The sequence below is a fragment of the Pseudochaenichthys georgianus genome, chromosome 8 (assembly GCF_902827115.2).
Source record: "Pseudochaenichthys georgianus chromosome 8, fPseGeo1.2, whole genome shotgun sequence".
NCBI lineage: Eukaryota > Metazoa > Chordata > Actinopteri > Perciformes > Channichthyidae > Pseudochaenichthys > Pseudochaenichthys georgianus.
The window spans coordinates 16796161-16814983 of NC_047510.2; the positions used below are offsets into that span (position 1 = coordinate 16796161).

Consider the following 18823-nt stretch of genomic DNA (forward strand, 5'->3'; position numbering starts at 1 on the left):
ATTGGTCAGCACCCGACAGCGCAACATGTCCCAAAACATCAGCCGTTAGCTCTGTTAGCTACAGGTTAGTTTAACGGTTAAACTAACCTGTAGCTGCTCCGTCCAAACTCACAACAATGTCATACAGACAGAAATAAAGCAGCGACTGTATTCACCACCACACAGACAGTCTGTGGTTTGTTCATGTCTAATTTGTGTCCAGTTTCTGAACAGATATGAGGAGCTGTGAGCTCTGTGTGCTAACAGCTAATGTTTTGGGACATGTTGTGCTGTCGGGTGTTGACCAATCACGAAGCGTAATTTCTTGACTGGCAGCAAAAACAACCAATCACAGCAGTGCTTCTCTGGAGGGCTCTGTCCAATCACAAACAAGAAGTGTTCTCCCTAAAGGAATACCCTTTCCGTAAAAGTTGAAATGCTGTAGTGTTTCTTGAAATGTCGTTGTGTTTTATGAAATACTGTAGTGTTTTGGGAAATGTTGTTTTGACTTGCACTTCAGGGCCACCGCAGTTACTCATTCATTTTCCCCACCTGTAACAGTCTGAGAAACGTTTATGTTTGGATGTTAATTTGTGTGACTTCTTTATCAATTTATGATTTAGCAAATGTTAGTGTAATTAGACAATTGTAAAATGTAGAGTATTATCTGGATAGCGAAATGTAGAATGTTTCATATTTGGGATGTGGTCGGTGAGTCACATGACCACAGTCAGGTCAGAGGGCATTGCCATGGCAACGTGGGTAAGAGGCAACATGGCGACATTAGAGGGTGTACTCATGCCGTTGAAGTAATCTACAAGGTTCAAGAGGCGCACACGGTAAATGTTTCTCTTTTGTTGATATGTGTGTGTTAATATTTAAGAGTGTGCTTTACACTTTTTTGTACCGTTTGTGTAAAATTACATTATTTTGTGACCCACGTTTTGATTTTGCTAATGTGTTAGCTGTTTATCTATGGACTGAAACGACTTAATGTAAACTTTGAGTTGTTCATTTCTTAGTTTACACGTTGTCTTCAGAGAAAGAGAACGAGAGGGAGAGAATAAAACTTCAAAATACATCAGTATGTTTGTGGCCTTATTTGACCGGTGTAGCACTACACCATTTTCTTTTGTCCAGAGATTCAAACCTGAAACATCCGGTTACAAGCACTCGATTAGAATAAATCAAATTCTTGAATGCATAATGCAGCAAAGCACTCACTTGATTAGTATTACTCTTCAGTAAGACCGGCACACCATGCATTAAAACAGTCCCTTTTTCATAATTAATGAGACACTTGGTTACAAGTACCAATTACGAGGGGTACAATGGCAGAGTCCAATTGAACACTTCAGCCATCTGCTCAGAGCTCAGCTGCCTAACCAATAGATGGCTTAACATAGCCGGAGCAGCCTGCCCACATGCAGACTCAAAGCAGCTGTGTCTTTGTCGATATCGAGTCATGAACAGGATGTTTCTGACTCACATGCAGACACAGGGGGGAAGAGGAAGAAGAAGAAAGTGTTGCGACAAAGACAGGGAAAAAGGACATCAAAGAAAGAGCTAGATTCAGAACATGAAAAGTTACTTCAACCATGAAAAAGTTTAGCTCAGTTGGAATTTGGAAGTATAGATTTGAAAATGGTCTTTTTAGGTGATGCCAAAATCAAAAAATTGAAAAAAGGATAACAGAAAAACAATTAACAGACCCAGAAAAGTAAGTTCGGAAAATGGAAATTATGTGTGTGCAATTTTGTATTTCTCCAGATTTTCTTAACATGCAATGAATGTGCGAACAAACAAAAGAGAAGAATAAACAAACAAGAGCACCAACAGCCAAATCATGAGGACAAACACACAATGGGATAACAAACGTTAGAGCCACAGAGAGGCCAGAACAGATAACACTGTGCTGATCACAGAACCCCTGATGAAGAGACGAGTCTAGAACAAGAAAAAAACAAAAGGTTGGAGCCATGATGTTTCACCATGGCAGAAGAAGAAAGGAGGCGAGAAAATTGGGAAAATAAAAGGCAGGGGCTGTTGGGATAGATCAGCGTGTGTCGTTGGGTTGGCTGTTGGAATGTGTTTGACAGTAAATCACTTCCTGTGAGGAGAGTGAGAGCATAAGGGGAGAGGAGGAGAGGAGACAGCTGGGAGTGGGGGGGCCGAGCAAATCAGAAACATATTTTCATCCATTGACTTAACAAATGTGGAAGGTATGCTGTAAAAGCAAGCAGAACAGAAGTCTATATATATATATACAGAAACGTGATGATGTTGTATGACTCGGATGATGCAGTAGTTTAAATTGAGATAATCAGCAGTCATTAGTGTTCATCAGCAATCCTCTTTGTAATCACGTCCATCAAGCAGCTGTCCAAATCATAATACTGCTAATCCATCAAGAGCAGCATTGTGTTTCAATCAGCATTGAGACATGGAAATCTAACAACACAAGCCATCAAATCTATGACTTTGTAACAAACTGGGACCGACTACAAGCTGAGCTCCAGGCTGGGGGCTACCGCAATAAACAGACCCGCAGACGATTACAACCATCCCCAGCAGAACTCTACTATTGTATAGCAGGTATTTAGACCCAAAATTAGCTTATTGTATGGATACGCACAATAGACGGTGCTTCTAGACGAGGCTGTCGTTTTCTTTCTTTCTTTTTTTCTCTTGGTTGGCCGCCTTTCTCCGTTCAAACAGAAACAGAAGACTTTAATGGAAACTGGCTGCTTTCTCCTAAACAAAGGAAAGTCTCAAGTCTGAATATATATCATTTGTGATGAAATACTAACAGAAAATGTTCTCTCTGCATGTGTGCGCATTGGTTTGGATGATTGCGTTAGAAGTATGATATGTGTGTATAATATATGTGTGTGTGTGTGTAAGATGGAGAGGACCATTAGGTGCTCTAATGCGCATCCTAAACCTATTGTCTCCGCCTGATCATTGTTCACTCTGATAGCCCTCAACAGCAGAACCCTGTGAGCCTTTGAAAACAGATTAATACAAATAATGTTCTCCTCCCTGTGACAGCGGCCTGGAAAGCATTACAACAGGCAGACCTAGGACAATCTCCAGGAGCAGGATTAGCAGCATTAACCAGACAAATTAGGGCCACTGCTCCTTCGCAACGCCAAGACAGAAACTCCCTGACATTCATAAACAAATCTCCCCAAGTTGTTAATCTAACTGCTATTCCACTTTCGAGGCCACCCATGGTTGGCTTTATCTTGCTCCCCCACCACTTCCCTATTGGCTCAGCCTGCTGGAGTCAAGGTCCTGGTCACCTATTTTGAGTAATGGAAAAACAAATAGGTGTGCATAAGTGTACTGAACAAAAATGGGTGTGAAAATAAACTTCACCAACTGACATTACACGCGTTGACAGAACAGTGATTCATTTGTGGCCAAATTATACTCCCTGCAGCCTTATTTGCTTTATCAGTCAAAGTTTAAAAAACTCTCCCAACCTCCCCAGATTTGACATTGATAAATTCAAACCTCAGGGCCAGTCTCATTTACAACTGCAATCAAACATCTATGTGAGCAACTAGAGATTGTGTTACACTGCGTATCGAAGAACATAGCTAATGTCACATCTCAGAGTGAATTTGAGGCGCCGGAGAAGCAGGAGGTTTGTTTCACAGAGGTTGTGAAGCTTTGGATCACAATCACAGCACCGCTGACCTATCCATCATGACGGCCAGGGCCTCGACCCACATCTGATAAAAGAGTAGAGGGAGACTCATGATGAATCACCTTGATGAAAATCTTCTCCTCTACCTACAGGAGGTGAAGAGAGGAGGTGCTGGTGTAAATAAAACTTCACGTTACACCCACACGCCTCAATTCCTCCAGCTCGTGCTAATGGAACTCAATTTCAGTGACTGTGAATTATATTCACATTGAACACTTTAAAGTTATAATTCAAAATGATTTCGTACATTTTGTATGTGACAGCATCTAACTCATGTCTGATGCTCATAAAAACCTGATGTCAAAAAGATGCATGTGTGCACAATTACTGTCAATTGCATTTATGTTTTTTTCGATTGCTCAACTAAAGTGAACTCAAGATCACACACAAATTACTTCTAGATGTGTTGCCCTTACTGAACGGCCTGTAATAGAGGAAGGTCTCGGCATCTCAATGACTCAGAAACTAAGATTTGGATCAACAACGTATTACTGCAAAGAGCTTGAAAGTAAGACAAATAATCTGATCAGAGCGAACTATTTGTCATCAGTCCCCGTAGGGCGCTACCCCAGGAAAAGCCCCACAATCAGCATCCTGATTACAGACATATTACATTTCAGTAAATTACGCTAAAGGTTTTCAAAATGCCACACAATTAAATGTATGTCCTCACATACCATTAAAATATTTTCTATTTGTTCCAGCTGAGGAAAAAGAGGACAACTGTCGAAAGATAAATGTTATATTTGACCAGATCTAATAGTGAGACACACTGTGGGCTCCATGCCTCGGGATGCAATCTTGTAGCATAATCCCATGAGGTCCAGATGAGCATTGGAAAAGACTGGTTGTTGTTTTCTTACAAAAACACAAGATATGTGTCACTTTTCCAGGCATTCACATTGACAACACAAATCTGTCAGCAGCAAGTCACACAAAAGGATGGTAACTTAATGCAAAGCATTTTTCCACATACATGCAAATGGTAAAATTAACCAATCGGGGAGCTTTATTTCTACTTTTAATCAAACTAATAAAACAGCAATGTTTTTATACTTTTACCCCACTCGACACAAATGTAAATATTATACAGTCCTTAAAGAGAAAAAATCCCAAAAACGAAATGTAATACAATAAAGATGAGTGATGACGAAGATATGTCTACACGATTGTTATTATCCCACATAAAAAAACTAAAGGATTTCACTGAATATTAAACACAGCTGCAGTTGCCCTTTCGATAAACTGCGTCTTTTGTGCCTAAAAGACAAGAATCATTTGTCAATATAAGTCAAATGAGTGCTGGAGTGTAAATAAAGGGTTCATTGTAAACACTTCTGAAAATGTGCTGGATGGTGTAGATTTGGAAAATAAAGTAACACTGACGAGTTCTACAAGGTCGTGACAGAAGCTGATGCATGTGACGCATCTCCTGCCAGAGCAGAAGAATTATGTTGAGATAAAGCTGGCCTGCGGCTATAATCCGGCCCTGTGCCTGAAATTCAATCAAACAATGACTCCAAAGTCACTTCATATTCTTTAAACACAGACAGACAGCAGTTGATTTTCAGAATAATCAATCATACTTGTGAGTCACCATCAACATCTTAAGCACCTAATGAGTCTTGGGGTGACAAAGTCTCTCAAAAACAACTTCACTCCAATCAGACAGCTAGTCACGTACCATGTATTCATTAGTCATCCCACTAGGACCGTTTCAATCAGCAGAATCTAAGGCATGCCTTCATACAGATTTCACACATATTGTGTATACACAGTTTTAGATAAGCAATAATAGTGTTGCAGCGATGACACATTTGTTAAACTCCTTTCTACAAGTTTCATTTCATTTCATTTCAAACCTTTATTTATCCAGATTGGTCCCATTGAGATCATAGATCTCTTTTTCAAGGGAGACCTGCAGCATATAGGTTCCACATGAAACATAAAACAATAAAGGACATTATACATTATATTTACAGGATACATAGTTATAGACATTTACAAGTACCCATTGTATCAGCAAGCATTTCATTTTGTCTAGCTTTAAAAACATGCAGAGGAATGAGATTGCTCTGTTTCAATTCTTGCTGAAGATTGTTCCAAGCAAGTGGAGCTGCGCACATAAAAGCTGTCTTACCTAAGACAGTCCTTGCTCTTGGCACATCTAACAAGACTACATCATGTGACCTCAGACAATAGCTGCTTGCAACTGTCTGTGTTATCAGAGAGCAGATATAATACGGGAGTTTACCCAACAAAGCTTTATAAATAAACGTGTACCAATGACTGAGCCTCCGTACAGAGAGTGATGGTAAACCTGCCTTGGTATACAGTGTACAGTGATGTGTAAGCGCTTTACAATTTGTGACAAATCTCAATTTGCTCAGGTAATTGGCAGGTGCATTCATATAGACCAGATCACCATAGTCCAGCACAGGTAAAAAGGTCACAGTGACTAGCCTTTTCCTGGCCTCAAGCGAGAAACAGGACTTGTTTCTGAAAAAGAAACCTAGCCTAACCCTCAGTTTTTTAAGCAGGTTATTGACATGAAGTTTAAAAGAGAGACAATCATCAAGCCAGATACCAAGGTATTTGTAACAGCGAACAACTTCAAGTTTTGTTCCTTGCGTAGTTACAATATCTAAAACAGGCTCTGGTGTCTTTTTAGCTTTTGAAAAGAGCATTACCTTGGTTTTATCCACATTTAAAAGAAGTTTTAATTCAGAGAACTGAGTCTGAATAGTGTTAAAAACAGCTTGTAATTTAACAACAGCCTCCTTAATGGAGGGACCTGCACAATACATCACAGTATCATCCGCATAAAAATGTAAAGTAGCTTCATCCACATTATCACCTACACTGTTAATATATATGGAGAATAAAAGTGGTCCTAAAACACACCATTATAAATGTTTAACCATTCAGAAGACAGTCCATCAAAATGAACACATTGGGACCTTTCAGAGAGGTAGTTCACAAACCAACCCACTGCATTGCTGGATAGGCCAATACTGAGTTCCTCTGCTTTAAAATGCAATGATCAACAGTGTCAAACGCTTTGGAAAGGTCAATAAACAGAGCTGCACAACTCTGCTTATTATCTAAAATACTAGTAATGTCATTTACCACTTTCATTGTGGCAGTGATGCTGCTGTGTTTCTTTCTGAAGCCTGACTGATGTTTAGACAGGATGTCATTTATACATAAAAACTCCTTTACTTGTTCACTCACTAAGCGTTCGAGCACCTTAGCCAGAACTAACAATTTAGAGATTGGCCTATAGTTATTTAAAATAGTTGCCTCCCCTCCTTTCAGTAAAGGCAAGACATAAGCAGACTTCCATACTTTTGGAATTGTGTTCGTGCTGAGGGAGAGGTTAAAAAGAGAAGTAAGAGGTGGAGCAATAAAATCTGCAGCTATCTTTAAAAAGAAAGGTTCTACGTTGTCCGTGCCAGCCGGTTTCCTAGGATCTAACTTGGATAATGCTTCATGAACAATACCAATAGTTAAAGGAGTAAAACTGAAAGGGTTTTCCAGACCACATTGTTCAGAGTCAAGGATTGGAGCGTTCACAGGAGCCACACAGCCAAACAGAGAGCCACAAGACACAAAATGCTCATTAAAGCAATTTAGCATAGTAGCCCTGTCTGATATAGTGCCAGATGCTGTGGTAAGGCACGGAGGTAGCTCATTTGGGATATCACCAGTGGAAATCGATTTTATGACTTTCCAAAATTTCCTAGGATTATTCAGGTTTTCTGTGGTAACCGACAAATAGTACTTTGATTTAGCACTTTTTATTTGAGATGTGAAGCTATTTCTTAGCTGCCTAAAACGTAGCCATTCTACCTCTGAGCCTGATTTCCTAGCCTTAGCCCAAGCATTATTTCTCTCATGAAGGAGACTGGACAGCTCAGCAGAAAACCAGGGATTGTTTCGTCCCTTCACTCTAAATGTACGCAGAGGTGCATGTCTATCTATAATTTTCAATTTTCAACCAAGATAAAAATAAGACCATGCAGTTTCTACATCAGCACACAGATTGATTCTACCCCAATCAAAACCAAACAGATCATGTAAAAAACCCTGCTCCACAAAGTGTTTTTTGTCTCTCTTTGTGATGATATGAGGTTTAACCTTTTGGACCTTAGTGTCCCTAATTGTGGCTACAACACAGTGGTCACTCACATTATTAGCAAATACTCCCACAGATGAGTATCTATGTGGAACATTTGTTAAAATTAGATCAATTAAGGAGGATTTATTTGGGGACTTAATATTTGGGCGAGTAGGACTGTCTATAATCTGGGTAAAATTCAATGAGGTACACAGGTTTTTAAAATCCTCTGACACAGAAGTTAACCAGTCCCAATTAAAATCACCAAGCAGCACTATTTCCTTGTAGGAAAGTTGTGATAACAGTTTTGCCAATGACGATAAAGAGTCCTTGACAGCCGAAGGGGCCCTGTAGCAGCCCACCACCATGAGCTGTTGACCCTTTGTTACCTCAATATTCACGGCTAAAAATTCTAGCTGTTTACTAACAGATTTGGAAACCATATTAGTTACACAAAACTTATTTTTCACATAAATGTCAATGCCACCACCTTTTTTAGGCCGGTCAGTACGATATACACTGTAACCATTTATGTAAATGTCAGAGGCCAAAATGGATTTATCTAGCCACGTTTCTGATAAGACAATGACATCAGCCGAACTCGCCCAAATACGGACAAAATCTAATTTAGGTAACAGACTACGCACATTTAAATGAATTAAACCTAGCCCAGATCTAGATATAAAATCAGCAGGAGTAGCTATTTGACTAATACTGCTCGGTGGACCTGGATTTGGCTGTACATTTCCTGATAGTAACAACAATAAAAATACCAAGCACCTTTTCCTCTTAATCAACACACATACATTGTCAGCTGTTCTAGAGTCACCAGCAAACTTCGCGAAAGTGAGATTAGAGTTTAAAAAACAATTCTGAAGGACCATCGTGGCAGGCATGTGAGAAAGACAAACATTTTCCGAAATGAATGTCCGCGACAGTGCAACCAGCAATTGTTTGTGCAACACCTCCGAAACTGTACAGGGGATGTCCACAGCGGGCGGCAGAACATACCCGAATCCAGTAGATTGTTCAGGACGACTAGCGATCTTCTCCTTGTCCAGCACAGCCAAGAAAAGGCACAGCAGAAACACGACACCCGCCATTCTCCCAGTCCAGCACAACAGTATCCACGCTGTTCCCGGAGCAAGGTGGAACCAGGCCTCAGTTACAGCAGCACAGCAGAGTAGAGAAGGTAATCCCACCGCGTTACACCGGCTATTTAATCCACTTTACATCTCCGGCGTGCCTTTAGTGGAACTCGGGTCCGCTATGGTGGATGAGGTTGAACGTGGCTCTCATCCGGAACTCAGCAAAGGTGGATCACGTCTCAGCGCTGACGGCGTGTAACCTGTTCCTCAAGTTAACATAACCCTGGTTGCCTTGACGAAAACCCAATGGAATTCTTTCCATGGATTTTTGGTTTATTGCAGAAAACCAGCTCTAGGCCAAACAAAAGTAAATTATACTAACACAGCAAGATGATCTTTCCAAATAAATATCACTTTTATGCTTTTTGAAATGTAATAGTAGAACAAATCTAACGTTACAAGGCTATGAAGGAACTACATCACGGCTTTATGACTTAAACATCACCAACACTAAGCTTCCAATTTCTACTTAACTTATCTTTTTGAAAATGTCTTTCCTCTTAGCATGATACATCTAAATAATATACACGGTGTAATGTTTGAGTTGAATAGCTTGCTAAACATGATGAGGCTGGTGGAAGAGTGAGTTTGTCGAGATGTCTTTTCAAGTGTCTGTAGTGTCTATTTAATGACATAATTGAAGGTAATGAAAACAAAGTGATAGATATATATTTAAAATCTCTTTCACTTGTGTTTAGCACAGACCCTTTTTAGGCATCTAAACAACAATCCATTACAAAAACCCATTGACTTCATGATGGGGGAAAAGGCAATGGTGCTCTTCAAAGTTTTCCTCTATCAAAAGTAGAAGAAGAACCAATGTTGACTGAAGTGTATAGTGCTAGACTGAAGCATTTCATATCCTTTCATGTTGCTCAGCAGGAAATCTAGCTATATTCTAGAGTTGAGAGCAATAAGGAGGGCATCTCTGCAAGATCTGGATGCAGTAGTCAATCATGCTTGATTTTATACTTCCAGCCACATTCATGTGTTACAAGCCGTGGAATGCAGGGCAGCCTGCTGTTCCCACCATGAGGGGCATAACCTTTTCATCTGACAAGTACGGACTGAGTAAAACTCAAGGGCCAAGGTCTAACCCTTAAACACATCTTTTTTTAAATGTCTACATACCTTTGGTCCTTAGTGATGTGGTTTGTTTAATACGATTGAATGTTTTCAATCCATGCTCATCATTGCTTGTAAACTTTTCACAATTAATTATTTTAACAAGCAAAAACCCACAAGCATATCTTTTTTAAAACAAATGCATATAGTGTGCGTGTGTGTGGTTTTTGAGAGAAAGTTTAATAAAGTGAAAGAAGAAAAAGGAGAAATTATGACAAAGATGTTGGAGATGACATGAACGGCACAGTTTTCTTTGTGTTTCTGGTGGTTGTATCACAGTGTGGTGAGAACATATGGAAACTGAACAGTGTGAAAACACAAAAACATACTTACGAACCCACACACAATACCACAGAGGGGACGAGGATGTTGTGATCAACAACATGTATTTTATAAATGGGCAACATTACATGTCAGTATCTGCAAGTGGGATTGACATGCAATGTACTTAAGCGGTAATTACTTCCAGTAAACTGCAAAAAGCACGCTGATCTGCGATATGCTTCCCATCATGGATTAAAGAGGCAAAACATCCAACGGGAGCGACTAGCGAGCCCTGCTTTCTTTGGATCCACTTGTACACTTGATTCTTCAGTACTTGATTTCCTGCCTCAAGTAATGTGAAAACCAAAACGTAGTTTTACAGTGAAAATCTATATTGTCACCACAGACCATCTTTACGACCAAAAGTAAATGAGAATTGTAATCCATGGATTAAACAGCGTGTTTACTTTAAGATACCACAAACATTTAACCATGCAGCCAAAGAGGGTTGTGTTAAATGAAAAAAATGTTATTTATAATACCTAGAATACTTTCAGTACTGGGACAAACTAACACTACATTCCAATGCTGCTTTTTTATTAACATGGACGTTAAGCTAAAGCCTAAATGTTTTAATACAATACCATGTATATTTAGCATTTACATTACATATTTAGGACTTTTTTACAAGATCAAAGTAAAATCCAAAGCCTTTTTGTTTTGTTTTTTCGTCTTGATTTAAATGGATATTTCAGATATATTTTACATAATGGCATTTAACTAAGTTTTTCTTATTTCAATTAAAATAGTTTTGACTGTGTACTGATCTATTAGTCATCTCACCATTGGTCACAGGCCACTGGCCAGCATCGTGTTGTGGTCTGGGCAGATGGAGGACTCCACAGGACTCAGAGCACAGCGCACACACTCTTTGAACAACTCGGTACAATGTCTTTCTCTCGCTCTCTGTGTGCTTTCTAACTTTCTAATTTCCAGTTCCTCTCCTCAGTCTTGTTCTGTTTGCCTGCTCCACCTGCAGAATAAATAAATACACTTCAGCGCCATCGGTTTTCCATACTGCACAGCTCCCCCAGTCAACAGAAACATGTCAAAGCCTGCAAATAAATAGCTCCCCTGTAACCCAAATAGTGTAATTGCTCTGATCCTGTGCCCTACCTGCTCTCTTCCTGAACATAAGAACCAGCCCAGAAACTCCCTCTGCCTGAGAACACGAGACTGTCTGCCCCAAACACCTCCACCCATTTCCCATTTCTCAAGCCAGACAGGGGGTCCAGTTCACCCATACACCCCAACGACTTCATGTCAAACTCTCCGTTCAAATGAATATTGTACGATCCCCACAGGGGATTAAAGGGTCACTCTAGCAGCGGATAATAGGACAGAGCCAAAGATTATAGCAGAGCAATAAGAGGGATTAAACATTTCACAACCAGTCACTGAAACGGTGAAACAAATTACAGTAAATACAACTTGCACAAATTAAATGTGAAATATGATCGCAGCAAGCAACGCTACATGACAGCAGAAGCAGGATTTTAATTTGAAACACATTTTAATACATAGTATTAGAAGAGAGTAGATAATATATGCAGAAGGCCAACTAATACAGAACATGAAATAATAAAAACAACCATAACTGCACATTTAAAACAATAGCATGAGACTGGCAGCTGTAGTTCAATGTAAACAAATGTGAGTAAAGACACTTAGTGTGAAGTATGAAGCAGTTAAACGCACATACTTTTAACCTCAACCTGTTTCTTTAACTCTGACCTGCGCCTGAACCCGAGACTCACACCTTCTCCCCCATGCAAGTCGCTGCTTTTACCTCTGGGTGCAACTGTAAACAGAGGGATGTTTCCCTGAGCGGCGATATTCTATAGGTTCAGCAGAGATAAACTGTGAGGCCCAGTAGTTGTACTCACCAGGATCAGACCGCCTAGATATGACCCCAGAGGTCACAGCAAAGCAGGTCTGCTCCCCTGGACTTCTGTGAGAAAGCAGGATCATTTACTTTGGTGTGTGTGTATGTGTATGTGTATGTGTATGTGTATGTGTATGTGTGTGTGTGCGTGCGTGCGTGTGTGTGTGTGTGTGTTTGTGTGCGTGCGTGTGTGTGTGTGGGATGCTCTCCAGTTCAACCTAAGGAAATGAAAAGTGTTTTCAAATGTTTTCACAACCTGGGGGAGTTTAAGGACCTTGCTAATCACAACCACACGTCCAAACCCCATTTTCACACAGCTAATGGACGGACGCCTGGACGCTGGATTACAGTATAACCTTTACTGTGTGAAACCGTACAAATGCAAAGCTTCATTCAAAAATCTGGTTTTGATAAAGAAACTAACTTGAATTTCCTTGCTGGAGCCAGGTAATGTAATTTGAACTTCTGTACAGTATAAAGACCAGCAGCTGAAAATGTTTCTCCATCATGACTGAAACATTAAGAAAACCCCTGAATCCTATTTATACCAGCCTCTAATCCGGCGTCCTATGAATATGTATGCTTTCCACAGGGTAGAGTCGGCACCCTTATCTCTTGGGGCATGTTCGAGACGTGTAATTGTTTCCATCCACGCACATGGTGTTTACGTTACAGAGCTTTGCCAGCCAAATAAATGTTTTCTAGACATGTAAACACAGCAGCTAATGGCAACAAGAATGGCTCAGCAGTGGTATCGTTACAATGGGTTGGTTTATAATAGCAAAATAATTGAAATACTCTTACTCTAGCGACCAGTGGACGACCGATGACCTCTTGGTAACACACATTTTCTAAGGTAACAGTCAGTGCTTCCATGTTCCTCTTTTCATCAGCATGACAGTCCTGACTCTCCACAGGCCTTCACACCAAAGAAACAAATATTACAGCAAAACAGACTGTTTTAAAGCCTGTATTCTTTCTCTTACTGTACATGACCTATTGTGCAATCTAACTAAGTACTTCCCTTCAATACTTTGAGTTCAATTAGTAGGTATTTTGTAAAAAAAGAAGCTCACTATACACTACCTGCTGAACACTAAAAGAACAGACCACAAGCATTGTTGAAAGAGAGTGAATATTGGACTTGTATCCATCATGTGACCAGAACATGTGTAACAATGTTGCTCTGTGTTTGCTGGATGTGTCAATAACAAGTTTGCAATGTCAAGGGGATGATATGTGAATGTTCACATCTCGATCTCAGACTTCAAGTGTCCAGGAATGTGTACTCGCAGGTTTAAGGAAACTATTTAAATACTCATTCCATTGGGTATTATAATTTAACATGGACTTTCAAAACAAGCCGTTGCAGTGCCTAACAAGACCTTTCAGTGAGTTGAGAAATTAGACACAGTCAGATTAAATTGCATTTGTTCTGCCATCATGCAGTATGCCTGTGCAAAAGGGACCTGTTTTTTGGCAGGCAGTTGTCCTGCACTAGTATCTCTGCGCCTCCAACCAGCTCAGCTCCGCCCCCACCTTGCCCCCTTTAGTAGCACACCCTCCTCTAAAAGCTTTTTTAATTATGGCAGCCGTTAAAGCAGGGCTGTCTCTGGGCTCTGACTGATGGCAGTGTATGCACCACTGCTCCTCTGGTCCAGCCACATGCCTAAATGCACTTATATGACCACACACAGACACTCGCACGTACAGGACATACAAATGCACACATGTATTACCTGCACACAAGTCTATAAATGCACTTGTGGATGCAAAATGCTTCGACCAGACAACCAAACGGGCTCCACTGGCATTACATTTGCCTAATCATCTTTTTGTTAAGTCTGCAAAAGTGATGGTGGCATCCCCTCATCCACTCAAGAGAGAGGGAAAAGACAACAAGTAAAGAGCAAGAAAGATGGCAGAAGTGAGCAGAGCTATAAAACACAGTTTCCGTGCATCTCCCTAAAGAGTAAGTGTGTGTCTAGATCAGGGGTGTTCAACTAAAATTCAACGAGGTCCAGTTAGAGAAAATGTCCCCATGCAAAGGTCCGGAACATCAAAATGTCTAACTTGCTTTATGAATTAGTGTGATATGTATTGAAGTAGCTGCAGCTTGATCAACGTCTGCATGTAATCAACAGCTGACTGCCAAATAAAGAAAGTACAATTCAAAAACAACAATATTTATTGTCAATTAACATTGAACTATACAGATATACAGTAAATACTGTGGATATGTGTAATGTTCCTCTCGGGCTGCATTTAAAAATAAAATAGAGAAAATAAATAAAATAGCTTTTGAAAATATGTGCATCTTAAAAGTGCTTAATTTTAGATAAATAAAATAAAGTGTAGCAGCAGCTTGAGTTTCTCTTGTTCTTTGTTAACCGTTTCACATCATGACTTAACTGTTTCAGACGATTATAGAACAATATCAGTCTTTACACATCATAACAGTTGAACAGTTTTAAAGTTTCTCTTTCTTCCCTCTTATATTGCAGTCCCTCACTCACTTTTTTATTCAGTGCGAGAATTGAGCTGGAGCTTGTCCTGCCAGGAGTTTAGATCTGGGCTGAAATGGTGTCAGGGCCATTCTCATACACACATGCAGGTGCTCATTGGTTAGCCTCGGTTAGCCTGGAACGATATTTAGTTTTCATTTTGATCCTGGTGGACTGATCATATTGGGCTCTGAGACTGCTTATTTGTCAGTCAGTTCTGACTTGAGGGAATGTTTGGTCAAACACTTTGTGTTTTGTCTCCTAGTGGCGTTTTGGCACTTTTAATGAGCGCCACGGTCTCTGAACAAATGAGACACACTGGTTCTGTGCTCCCAGTGGGCAGGATGAACATGCATGAGTCCACTCAGGGTTAAAAGCTCTGTTCTCACTGTCCACTTTCCTCTTCTTGGAGAGCGCCATGTGTAATTAGTTGTCTCTCCCTGTCTGCAGCTAACACGCCTGTTCACTCTCCTCTCCGCTTCTCTCCCTGAATCGCTAATTATTCTCTTCACTCGGGGTCTGGGTCCGGACCGCGGTCCACCTGTTGCCGACCCCTGGTCTAGATTGATGTTCACATAAAGAAACCATGCTGAAAAATAAATGCAGAGCTAAAGATAGAAAGGCCAGCACAGCGGACTGGATGACTCATCCATGGAAAACAGATAAGTACACTTTCAATTATCGATCCTCCATCATAAAACAGAAATGAAAGTGGTGACATCATGTGCTTGATGAGCTATAGTTCTGTTGCCTAAGCATAAAGGGGGAACCTAAACGATGCGTGTGTACTCAAAGCCAGTCAGCTGAATTCAAATGTGTGTGTTTAGGATGAGCTCCAAGGACACGTCTACCTGTGTGAATGTGTCTGTGTGTATGTGATCCCCAGGCCGTCTGGTCTACATAAGACACTCATTCAATTGTCACCATTCTAAGAGACGTATTTGACCACAGGGCTTCACAGGGTCCCGCTCGCTTCCTGTTTGGACCAATGGGAAGCCTCCATCAGTGATCCGACAGGCTGCTACAGCAACTCTCAGGTTACACTGCCTGTGACCGACAGAGCTCCCAGGGGTCGTTTTCAGAGGTGTCCATATGTGATGTGCAGAAGAAGGGTGGGGTTCTGGGAGGGTCACACGGCCACAGAGATGCAACCCCACCCACTTCAAAGGGTCCCCGTCTTTCATATCCCTGAGGGCACCCTGCTGTTTTCCTTCAATGGCACCCCCAAACAGCTGGCCCATCTCTCAATGGCGGATGTCATTGGGTCCCGCTCAAAGGCCTTGAAGTCGGACACCTTCCCAGAAGCCCCGCCTCATGACCTTCCCTGTGTGTCTGATGCTGAGAGCATCCCAGCTGATGGGGGGGCTCCACTTTGATCTACCATAATAAAACCTGTAACTCGAGGACGCCACATCAGGACCACCACACTCCCTCCGATGTCACCATATATAGACCATATGGAGCAATCTGCTGTGGCTATACACTATCTTTAAAAGCAAGCTCTTATATTATATATATAGGGTGAGACATATTGCAGGCCTCTCTGTTATCAGCACAGAGCTCAACAAGAAGAGAAGATGCAATGACCACAACAAAGCCTTGCTTGTTCTCTGTGTTATAATCATGCATGGGAGAGGGCCTGGTGAAGGGTGAGCCTTTAAAAAGGTGAGATGATAGATTTCCATTATGTGATGCATTTCAATGATAACCCGTAGATGTTGTGTGTGTGTTCTAAGTCTATATGTCCACTTTCCCAGATTATAAAATGCATTTATTATACATTAGTCAAAGAGAGTCAAAGTTAAGAGTACTTCCCTAATTTAAAAAAAGTTTAAAATGTGTTTTTAATAAAATCTTGTGTAGAACGAAAAACAACTTCAACAGAAATGTATTCCATCATTGCAAATTAGAGTCTTAATTTTATTTCACCAAAGTTTGTTTTAATGTTGTTTTACTGCATCCAGAAACAGCATTACAAGATAACTGAGAAAAATGTGTACCAGCCTTACAAGCTAATGCGCCATAGATCTAAACACTGTTTATACTCTCCCACAGTATGAACTCAAGCTTTCCATGTGATGGATAAGGTAAGCCGGCTAAACTACCAAAAAGGCACCTTCACTGGAGCATGACCTCACGACACAGCTTCTATTTTTCTCTGTTGCTTAACCAATAGTGATGGAACTCACTCATGCTGATTAAGTACACAGTATTAATAGATTTCCTATGAAAAGCCTTCTGACAAAAATAGAAATACATTCAGGCTGAGCCTCTGCGGCCCTCCAGAATGATACATGGCTGCAGGAAATGTTTACGAGTGGACCAACTGCCTTGTTTAAGGTCAAAGGTTACATAAAATGTCAGATTGGTTTAAACTGTGTCAATCGGTTAAGAGATCCATCATGCCTCACAGTGGGAAATCCTAAATGGGCTCCATGAGATGTTTATTTTAAGTATTAGAGTGAGGTTAAACGACATCGGGAAGGTGCCACAGCTGAAGTCTACTGGTGTTAAGTCTGAGTCACTCTCACCCCCCATGTTGTCAAAACCCAAACAAACAGCATAACTAACACATTTAGAGACGCCTGGACCCAAACATGAGCTGTGCACAGGTCAGCATCAGACTCACGACTGATCACAAGCACATGAGCAGATCATTACTTATTCTGGCCAAACTGTTAAAATGGTTAACGGATTATTATTATTATGGAGATCAAGTTTTATCCAATATAAGTTGAGGTCTAGTGTACTGTCTTCTTTCATTGAAACGACTTTCCTGCCATTTGATTTTCTTTCATTACATTTTAAAAAGGAGTTTCCATTTGCAGTTAAAACAGTGTAATGCAAATCATTATTAAAAACAATAATTAACCACATTATAAAGTACATGTAGAGCCTATTCTATAATTCACATTTTTGAAAAAAAATGAAATTCAAATTACATGTAAATTGAAACAAACTGCTAAATACCAATCCTTTTTTTCTTCATCTTCCAGTCTTTCTCCAAGTACCAAAACGAATCTATATATTAGTATGGGAACAACCAGCTCTATCTCTCTGCATCTTTACAAAGTCAATCAGTGCAAGACCCACAGGCTCTGGGGTCAAACTGCACCAATTATTAGGCTTATTATCATAACAAAGTCTCATACATAAAACAAATGGGACTGGCAACTCCTTATCTGTGACACAATACACACATTGTTCAAACAAAAAGACTAATTGAGCTAATAGTCAATTAACAGAAAGTGTGTACTCACCACTCACAGAAGAACACGGTGAATCAAAGATTAGTTGTCATTGTCCACCTCGTTGCTGCTGGTTCTCCCATCGACACACTTGTTCCTCGGGGCTTTAAAGCACACAAAGCTCAGTTCTTAAGATAATAACAGAATAAATCGAGCAGAGCTTCCTGATAGGGCCTGGATGACACAAATCACGCATGTGGTTGGAGGTAATCCTATTCCGTTTTTCTTTCAATATTGCGCTTTGCCTGGTGAAGTCACTAACTCTGTTATTTTATGCCATTTGATGCAGTCAATTCCACTATTTTTTCTTTTTGAACAACATCAATCAGAGCGTATTCTGTACTTTATATATCCATGTTGGGAAAAGTTAGCTTAGCTAGCAAGCTACCCGACTCCTCTCTGATACAGGAACTTTCAGCAGCCAATGAAAAGAGGGGTCAATGTTTACTTGTCTCCTACAGGTATTTATATGAATACATGTTTTAAGATTAACTTTCATCCAAGAATCTGATTTAAAAAATATAAGTTTAAGCATCAAAATATACAAAAAGTAAAAGTACTAATTTTGCACTCTGGCCCATTTAAAAATAATATAAAGCACAGGAGTATTATCAGCTAAAATTGTACTTCAAGTATCAAAAGTCAAAAGTACTCGTTATGCAAAAAGGATCTTTTCACAGCATTATATTAATATGGTTATTTTATTATTTTATTATTTTCTACCTATAAGAGCATTTTAGAATTGCAGTTTGTCAAAGCCGAGCAAAAAATGAAA

The 18823-nt window shown here is 40.2% G+C and overlaps 1 long non-coding RNA gene across 1 annotated transcript in view; it reads right to left on the minus strand.

Moving 5' to 3' along the window:
• The window catches only part of LOC139434319 (uncharacterized), a 52867-nt gene extending 34421 nt beyond the window's left edge, over nucleotides 1–18446 (minus strand). Inside the window, exon 1 of the long non-coding RNA XR_011643678.1 lies at nucleotides 18061–18446. This is a non-coding gene — a long non-coding RNA (uncharacterized lncRNA). The remainder of the gene's footprint in view (nucleotides 1–18060) is intronic.
• Between the last annotated feature and the right edge of the window lie 377 nt (nucleotides 18447–18823).